This window comes from Lithobates pipiens, unplaced genomic scaffold, assembly GCF_037356315.1.
Source record: "Lithobates pipiens isolate NorthernLeopardFrog02 unplaced genomic scaffold, aLitPip1_a1.2 Scaffold_121, whole genome shotgun sequence".
Taxonomy (NCBI): Eukaryota; Metazoa; Chordata; class Amphibia; order Anura; family Ranidae; genus Lithobates; species Lithobates pipiens.
Genome location: NW_027507709.1, coordinates 166,926 through 173,986, shown reverse-complemented (window position 1 = coordinate 173,986; position 7,061 = coordinate 166,926). Strand labels below are relative to the sequence as shown.

Below are 7,061 nucleotides of genomic sequence, written 5' to 3'. Positions count from 1 at the left end.
TGGATGATCTCTTCTCCGGGGTCCAGCGATGGCTGATCTCTTCTCCGCGGTCCAGTGATGGATGATCTCTTCTCCGGTGTCCAGCGATGGGTGATCTCTTCTCCGGGGTCCAGTGATGGATGATCTCTTCTCCGGGGTCCAGTGATGGATGATCTCTTCTCCGGGGTCCAGCGATGGCTGATCTCTTCTCCGCGGTCCAGTGATGGATGATCTCTTCTCCGGGGTCCAGTGATGGGTGATCTCTTCTCCGGGGTCCAGTGATGGATGATCTCTTCTCCGGGGTCCAGCGATGGATGATCTCTTCTCCGGGGTCCAGCGATGGATGATCTTTTCTCTAGGGTCCAGCGATGGATGATCTCTTCTCCGGGGTCCAGCGATGGCTGATCTCTTCTCCGCGGTCCAGCGATGGATGATCTCTTCTCCGGGGTCCAGCGATGGATGATCTCTTCTCCGGGGTCCAGCGATGGGTGATCTCTTCTCCGGGGTCCAGCGATGGATGAACTCTTCTACGGGGTCCAGCGATGGATGATCTCTTCTCCGGGGTCCAGCGATGGATGATCTCTTCTCCGGGGTCCATCGATGGATGATCTCATCTCCGCGGTCCAGTGATGGATGATCTCTTCTCCGGGGTCCAGCGATGGCTGATCTCTTCTCCGCGGTCCAGCGATGGATGATCTCTTCTCCGGGGTCCAGCGATGGATGATCTCTTCTCCGGGGTCCAGCAAAAGATTATCTCTTCTCCGGGGTCCAGCGATGGATGATCTCTTCTCCGGGGTCCAGCGATGGATGATCTCTTCTCCGGGGTCCAGCGATGGATGATCTCTTCTCCGGGGTCCAGTGATGGGTGATCTCTTCTCCGGGGTCCAGTGATGGGTGATCTCTTCTCCGGGGTCCAGTGATGGATGATCTCTTCTCCGGGGTCCACTGATGGATGATCTCTTCTCCGGGGTCCAGTGATGGATGATCTCTTTCTGGGGTCCAGCGATGGCTGATCTCTTCTCCCCCGCGGTCCAGTGATGGATGATCTCTTCTCCGGGGTCCAGCGATGGATGATCTCTTCTCCGGGGTCCAGTGATGGATGATCTCTTCTCCGGGGTCCAGCGATGGCTGATCTCTTCTCCGCGGTCCAGTGATGGATGATCTCTTCTCCGGTGTCCAGCGATGGGTGATCTCTTCTCCGGGGTCCAGTGATGGATGATCTCTTCTCCAGGGTCCAGTGATGGATGATCTCTTCTCCGGGGTCCAGCGATGGCTGATCTCTTCTCCGCGGTCCAGTGATGGATGATCTCTTCTCCGGGGTCCAGTGATGGGTGATCTCTTCTCCGGGATCCAGCGATGGATGATCTCTTCTCCGGGGTCCAGCGATGGCTGATCTCTTCTCCGCGGTCCAGTGATGGATGATCTCTTCTCAGGGGTCCAGTGATGGGTGATCTCTTCTCCGGGGTCCAGCGATGGATGATCATCTCTCCGGGGTCCAGTGATGGATGAGCTCTTCTCCGTGGTCCAGCGATGGATGATCTTTTCTCCGGGGTCCAGCGATGGATGATCTTTTCTCTAGGGTCCAGCGATGGATGATCTCTTCTCCGGGGTCCAGCGATGGATGATCTCTTCTCCGGTGTCCAGCGATGGCTGATCTCTTCTCCGGGGTCCAGCGATGGATGATCTCTTCTCCGGGGTCCAGCGATAGCTGATCTCTTCTCCGGGGTCCAGCGATGGATGATCTCTTCCCCGTGGTCCAGCGATGGCTGATCTCTTCTCCGCAGTCCAGTGATGGATGATCTCTTCTCTAGGGTCCAGCGATGGATGATCTCTTCTCTAGGGTCCAGCGATGGATGATCTCTTCTCCGGGGTCCAGCGATGGATGATCTCTTCTCCGGGGTCCAGCGATGGATGATCTCTTCTCCGGGGTCCAGCGATGGATGATCTCTTCTCTGGGGTCCAGCGATGGATGATCTCTTCTCTGGGGTCCAGTGATGGATGATCTCTTCTCCGGGGTCCAGCGATGGATGATCTCTTCTCCAGGGTTCAGCGATGGGTGATCTCTTCTCCGGGGTCCAGCGATGGATGATCTCTTTTCTAGGGTCCAGCGATGGATGATCTCTTCTCCAGGGTCCAGTGATGGATGATCTCTTCTCCGGGGTCCAGCGATGGCTGATCTCTTCTCCGCGGTCCAGTGATGGATGATCTCTTCTCCGGTGTCCAGCGATGGGTGATCTCTTCTCCGGGGTCCAGTGATGGATGATCTCTTCTCCGGGGTCCAGTGATGGATGATCTCTTCTCCGGGGTCCAGCGATGGCTGATCTCTTCTCCGCGGTCCAGTGATGGATGATCTCTTCTCCGGGGTCCAGCGATAGATGATCTCTTCTCCGGGGTCCAGTGATGGGTGATCTCTTCTCCGGGGTCCAGTGATGGATGATCTCTTCTCCGGGGTCCAGCGATGGCTGATCTCTTCTCCGCGGTCCAGTGATGGATGATCTCTTCTCCGGGGTCCAGTGATGGGTGATCTCTTCTCCGGGGTCCAGCGATGGATGATCATCTCTCCGGGGTCCAGTGATGGATGATCTCTTCTCCGGGGTCCAGTGATGGGTGATCTCTTCTCCGGGGTCCAGCGATGGCTGATCTTTTCTCCGGGGTCCAGCGATGGATGATCTTTTCTCTAGGGTCCAGCGATGGCTGATCTCTTCTCCGGGGTCCAGCGATGGATGATCTCTTCTCCGGGGTCCAGCGATAGCTGATCTCTTCTCCGGGGTCCAGCGATGGATGATCTCTTCTCCGGGGTCCAGCGATAGCTGATCTCTTCTCCGCGGTCCAGTGATGGATGATCTCTTCTCTAGGGTCCAGCGATGGATGATCTCTTCTCTGGGGTCCAGTGATGGATGATCTCTTCTCCGGGGTCCAGCGATGGATGATCTCTTCTCCAGGGTTCAGCGATGGGTGATCTCTTCTCCGGGGTCCAGCGATGGATGATCTCTTCTCTAGGGTCCAGCGATGGATGATCTCTTCTCCAGGGTCCAGTGATGGATGATCTCTTCTCCGGGGTCCAGCGATGGCTGATCTCTTCTCCGCGGTCCAGTGATGGATGATCTCTTCTCCGGTGTCCAGCGATGGGTGATCTCTTCTCCGGGGTCCAGTGATGGATGATCTCTTCTCCGGGGTCCAGTGATGGATGATCTCTTCTCCGGGGTCCAGCGATGGCTGATCTCTTCTCCGCGGTCCAGTGATGGATGATCTCTTCTCCGGGGTCCAGTGATGGGTGATCTCTTCTCCGGGGTCCAGTGATGGATGATCTCTTCTCCGGGGTCCAGCGATGGCTGATCTCTTCTCCGCGGTCCAGTGATGGATGATCTCTTCTCCGGGGTCCAGTGATGGATGATCTCTTCTCCGGGTTCCAGTGATGGCTGATCTCTTCTCCGGGGTCCAGCGATGGATGATCTCTTCTCCGGGGTCCAGCGATGGATGATCTCTTCTCCGAGGTCCAGTGATGGATGATCTCTTCTCCGGGGTCCAGCGATGGATGATCTCTTCTCCGGGGTCCAGTGATGGCTGATCTCTTCTCCGGGGTCCAGCGATGGATGATCTCTTCTCCGGGGTTCAGCGATGGATGATCTCTTCTCCGGGGTCCAGCGATGGATGATCTCTTCTCTGCGGTCCAGTGATGGATGATCTCTTCTCCGGGGTCCAGCGATGGATGATCTCTTCTCTGCGGTCCAGCGATGGCTGATCTCTTCTCCGGGGTCCAGCGATGGATGATCTCTTCTCCGGGGTCCAGCGATGGATGATCTCTTCTCCGGGGTCCAGCGATGGATGATCTCTTCTCCGGGGTCCAGCGATGGCTGATCTCTTCTCCGGGGTCCAGCGATGGATGATCTCTTCTCCGGGGTCCAGCGATGGCTGATCTCTTCTCCGGGGTCCAGCGATGGATGATCTCTTCTCCGGGGTCCAGTGATGGATGATCTCTTCTCCGGGGTCCAGCGATGGATGATCTCTTCTCCGGGGTCCAGCGATGGATGATCTCTTCTCCGGGGTCCAGCGATGGCTGATCTCTTCTCCGGGGTCCAGCGATGGATGATCTCTTCTCCGGGGTCCAGCGATGGCTGATCTCTTCTCCGGGGTCCAGCGATGGATGATCTCTTCTCCGGGGTTCAGCGATGGATGATCTCTTCTCCGGGGTCCAGCGATGGATGATCTCTTCTCTGCGGTCCAGTGATGGATGATCTCTTCTCCGGGGTCCAGCGATGGATGATCTCTTCTCTGCGGTCCAGCGATGGCTGATCTCTTCTCCGGGGTCCAGCGATGGATGATCTCTTCTCCGGGGTCCAGCGATGGATGATCTCTTCTCCGGGGTCCAGCGATGGATGATCTCTTCTCCGGGGTCCAGCGATGGCTGATCTCTTCTCCGGGGTCCAGCGATGGATGATCTCTTCTCCGGGGTCCAGCGATGGCTGATCTCTTCTCCGGGGTCCAGCGATGGATGATCTCTTCTCCGGGGTCCAGTGATGGATGATCTCTTCTCCGGGGTCCAGCGATGGATGATCTCTTCTCCGGGGTCCAGCGATGGATGATCTCTTCTCCGGGGTCCAGCGATGGCTGATCTCTTCTCCGGGGTCCAGCGATGGATGATCTCTTCTCCGGGGTCCAGTGATGGATGATCTCTTCTCCGGGGTCCAGTGATGGATGATCTCTTCTCCGGGGTCCAGCGATGGATGATCTCTTCTCCGGGGTCCAGCGATGGCTGATCTCTTCTCCGGGGTCCAGCGATGGATGATCTCTTCTCCGGGGTCCAGCGATGGATGATCTCTTCTCCGGGGTCCAGCGATGGATGATCTCTTCTCCGGGGTCCAGCGATGTCGGTTGGGGGGGGGTGTTCGGCTCATCTCTACTCCCAGCCATGAATGACACAGATCACTGATGTGGTGGAGATTTAGGAAATTCATATTTATATCATGGAGCTTCCCGGGAACCATGGCAAGGACTCTCATTGAATGATCATGCCTCTATGGTTATGTGTGGCGGCAGACGGGCTGGTCTGAGTATTTCTGAGATCTTCACACACAACCATCTCTTGGGATTACAGGGAATGGTGGGGAAAAGAGAAAATATCCAGTGAGCGGCAGTTGTGTGGAGAAAAATGCCTTGTTGAGGTCAGAGGAGAATGGGGCAGACTGGTTCCAGATGATAGAAAGACAACAGGAACTCCAATAACCTCTCATTACACCCGAGGTATGCAGAATACCATCTCTGAACACACAACACATCCAACCTTGGGGCAGATGGGCTACAGCAGCAGAAGACCAAACCAGACGCTACTCCTGTCAGCTAAGAACAGGAAACTGAGGCTACAATTGGCACAGATCACCGACACCAGACCATAGAAGATTGGAGAAATGTTGTCTGGTCTGATGAGTCTGCTTTATTACGGGGACCTAATAAAGGGGGTCCAACCCACTGCTAGCAAGGGGGACCTAATAAAGGAGATCCAACCAACTACTAGCAAGGGGGACCTAATAAAGGGGGTCCAACCAACTACTAGCAAGGGGGACCTAATAAAGGGGGTCCAACCAACTACTAGCAAGAGGGACCTAATAAAGGGGGTCCAACCCACTACTAGCAAGGGGGACCTAATAAAGGGGATCCAACCCACTACTAGCAAGGGGGACCTAATAATGGGGGTCCAACCCACTACTAGCAAGGGGGACCTAATAAAGGGGATCCAACCCGCTACTAACAAGGAGGACCTAATAAAGGGGGTCCAACCAACTACTAGCAAGGGGGACCTAATAAAGGGGGTCCAACCCACTACTAGCAAGGGGGACCTAATAAAGGGGGTCCAACCCACTACTAGCAAGGGGGACCTAATAAAGGGGGTCCAACCCACTACTAGCAAGGGGGACCTAATAATGGGGGTCCAACCCACTACTAGCAGGGTTGAACTAATAAAGGGGGTCCAACCCGCTACTAGCAAGAGGGACCCAATAAAGGAGGTCCAACCCACTACTAGAAGAGGGACCTAATAAAGGGGACCAAACCTGCTACTAGCAAGAAGGACCTAATAAAGGGGGTCCAACCCACTACTAGCAAGAGGGACCTAATAAAGGGGGTCCAACCCACTACTAGCAAGGGGGACCTAATAAAGGGGACCAAACCTGCTACTAGCAAGGGGGACCTAATAAAGGGGGTCCAACCCACTACTAGCAAGGGGGACCTAATAAAGGGGACCAAACCTGCTACTAGCAAGGGGGACCTAATAAAGGGGGTCCAACCCACTACTAGCAAGAGGGACCTAATAAAGGGGACCAAACCTGCTACTAGCAAGAAGGACCTAATAAAGGGGGTCCAACCAACAACTAGCAAGAGGGACCTAATAAAGGGGGTCCAACCCACTACTAGCAAGGGGGACCTAATAAAGGGGGTCCAAACCGCTACTAACAAGGTGGAACTAATAAAGGGGGTCCAACCCATTACTAGCAAGGGGTACCTAATAAAGGGGGTCCAACCCGTTACTAGCAAGGGTGACCTAATAAAGAGGCTGGTGAGTGTATATCTGAAGTTGAGAAGAGGACCTCCAGATAACCCTCTCAGGAGACTTGGAGAAGCCCTTCTCTTGCCCCCCCCCCCCACTTCTCTTTTACTACCTCTATTATCAGGAAACAAACTACAAATCGTGGACAAGATGCCAGAGCGCCCCAAACCCCCCATTCTACCCTTCCATCCATGCCATCAGTCGGCTGGTGCTGCAGGAAAGCCGAGGGGACATTTCTTCATGTTTCCTGCTCATGCCTAAATCTCTGAGGCTTTGGACGGGTGATTTCACAATGTACAGCTGATGTCATCCCACATGGCCCCGCCTTCATCCTCTTGCATCACAATGACAAAGAGAACATATCCAGTAAATGTTCCTTGATGGACACATTGGTGGACCCAGCTCAGCCTCGCACCCCCTTGTTGTGGCGTCACCCCCAACCCCCAACATGGTTTAATTTCTTCACTCAGATCAACGCCATTAAAAGGATTTCTGAGGTAAGTGGATTTATTGGAATACTCTTAGCTGCTCTGCTGACTAC

General features: G+C 54.9%; 1 pseudogene; it reads left to right on the top strand.

Moving 5' to 3' along the window:
• The first annotated feature begins 6,869 nt into the window (after nt 1-6,869).
• LOC143973823 (rho-related GTP-binding protein RhoG-like) overlaps nt 6,870-7,061 on the top strand; it is a 33,812-nt pseudogene continuing 33,620 nt past the window's right edge.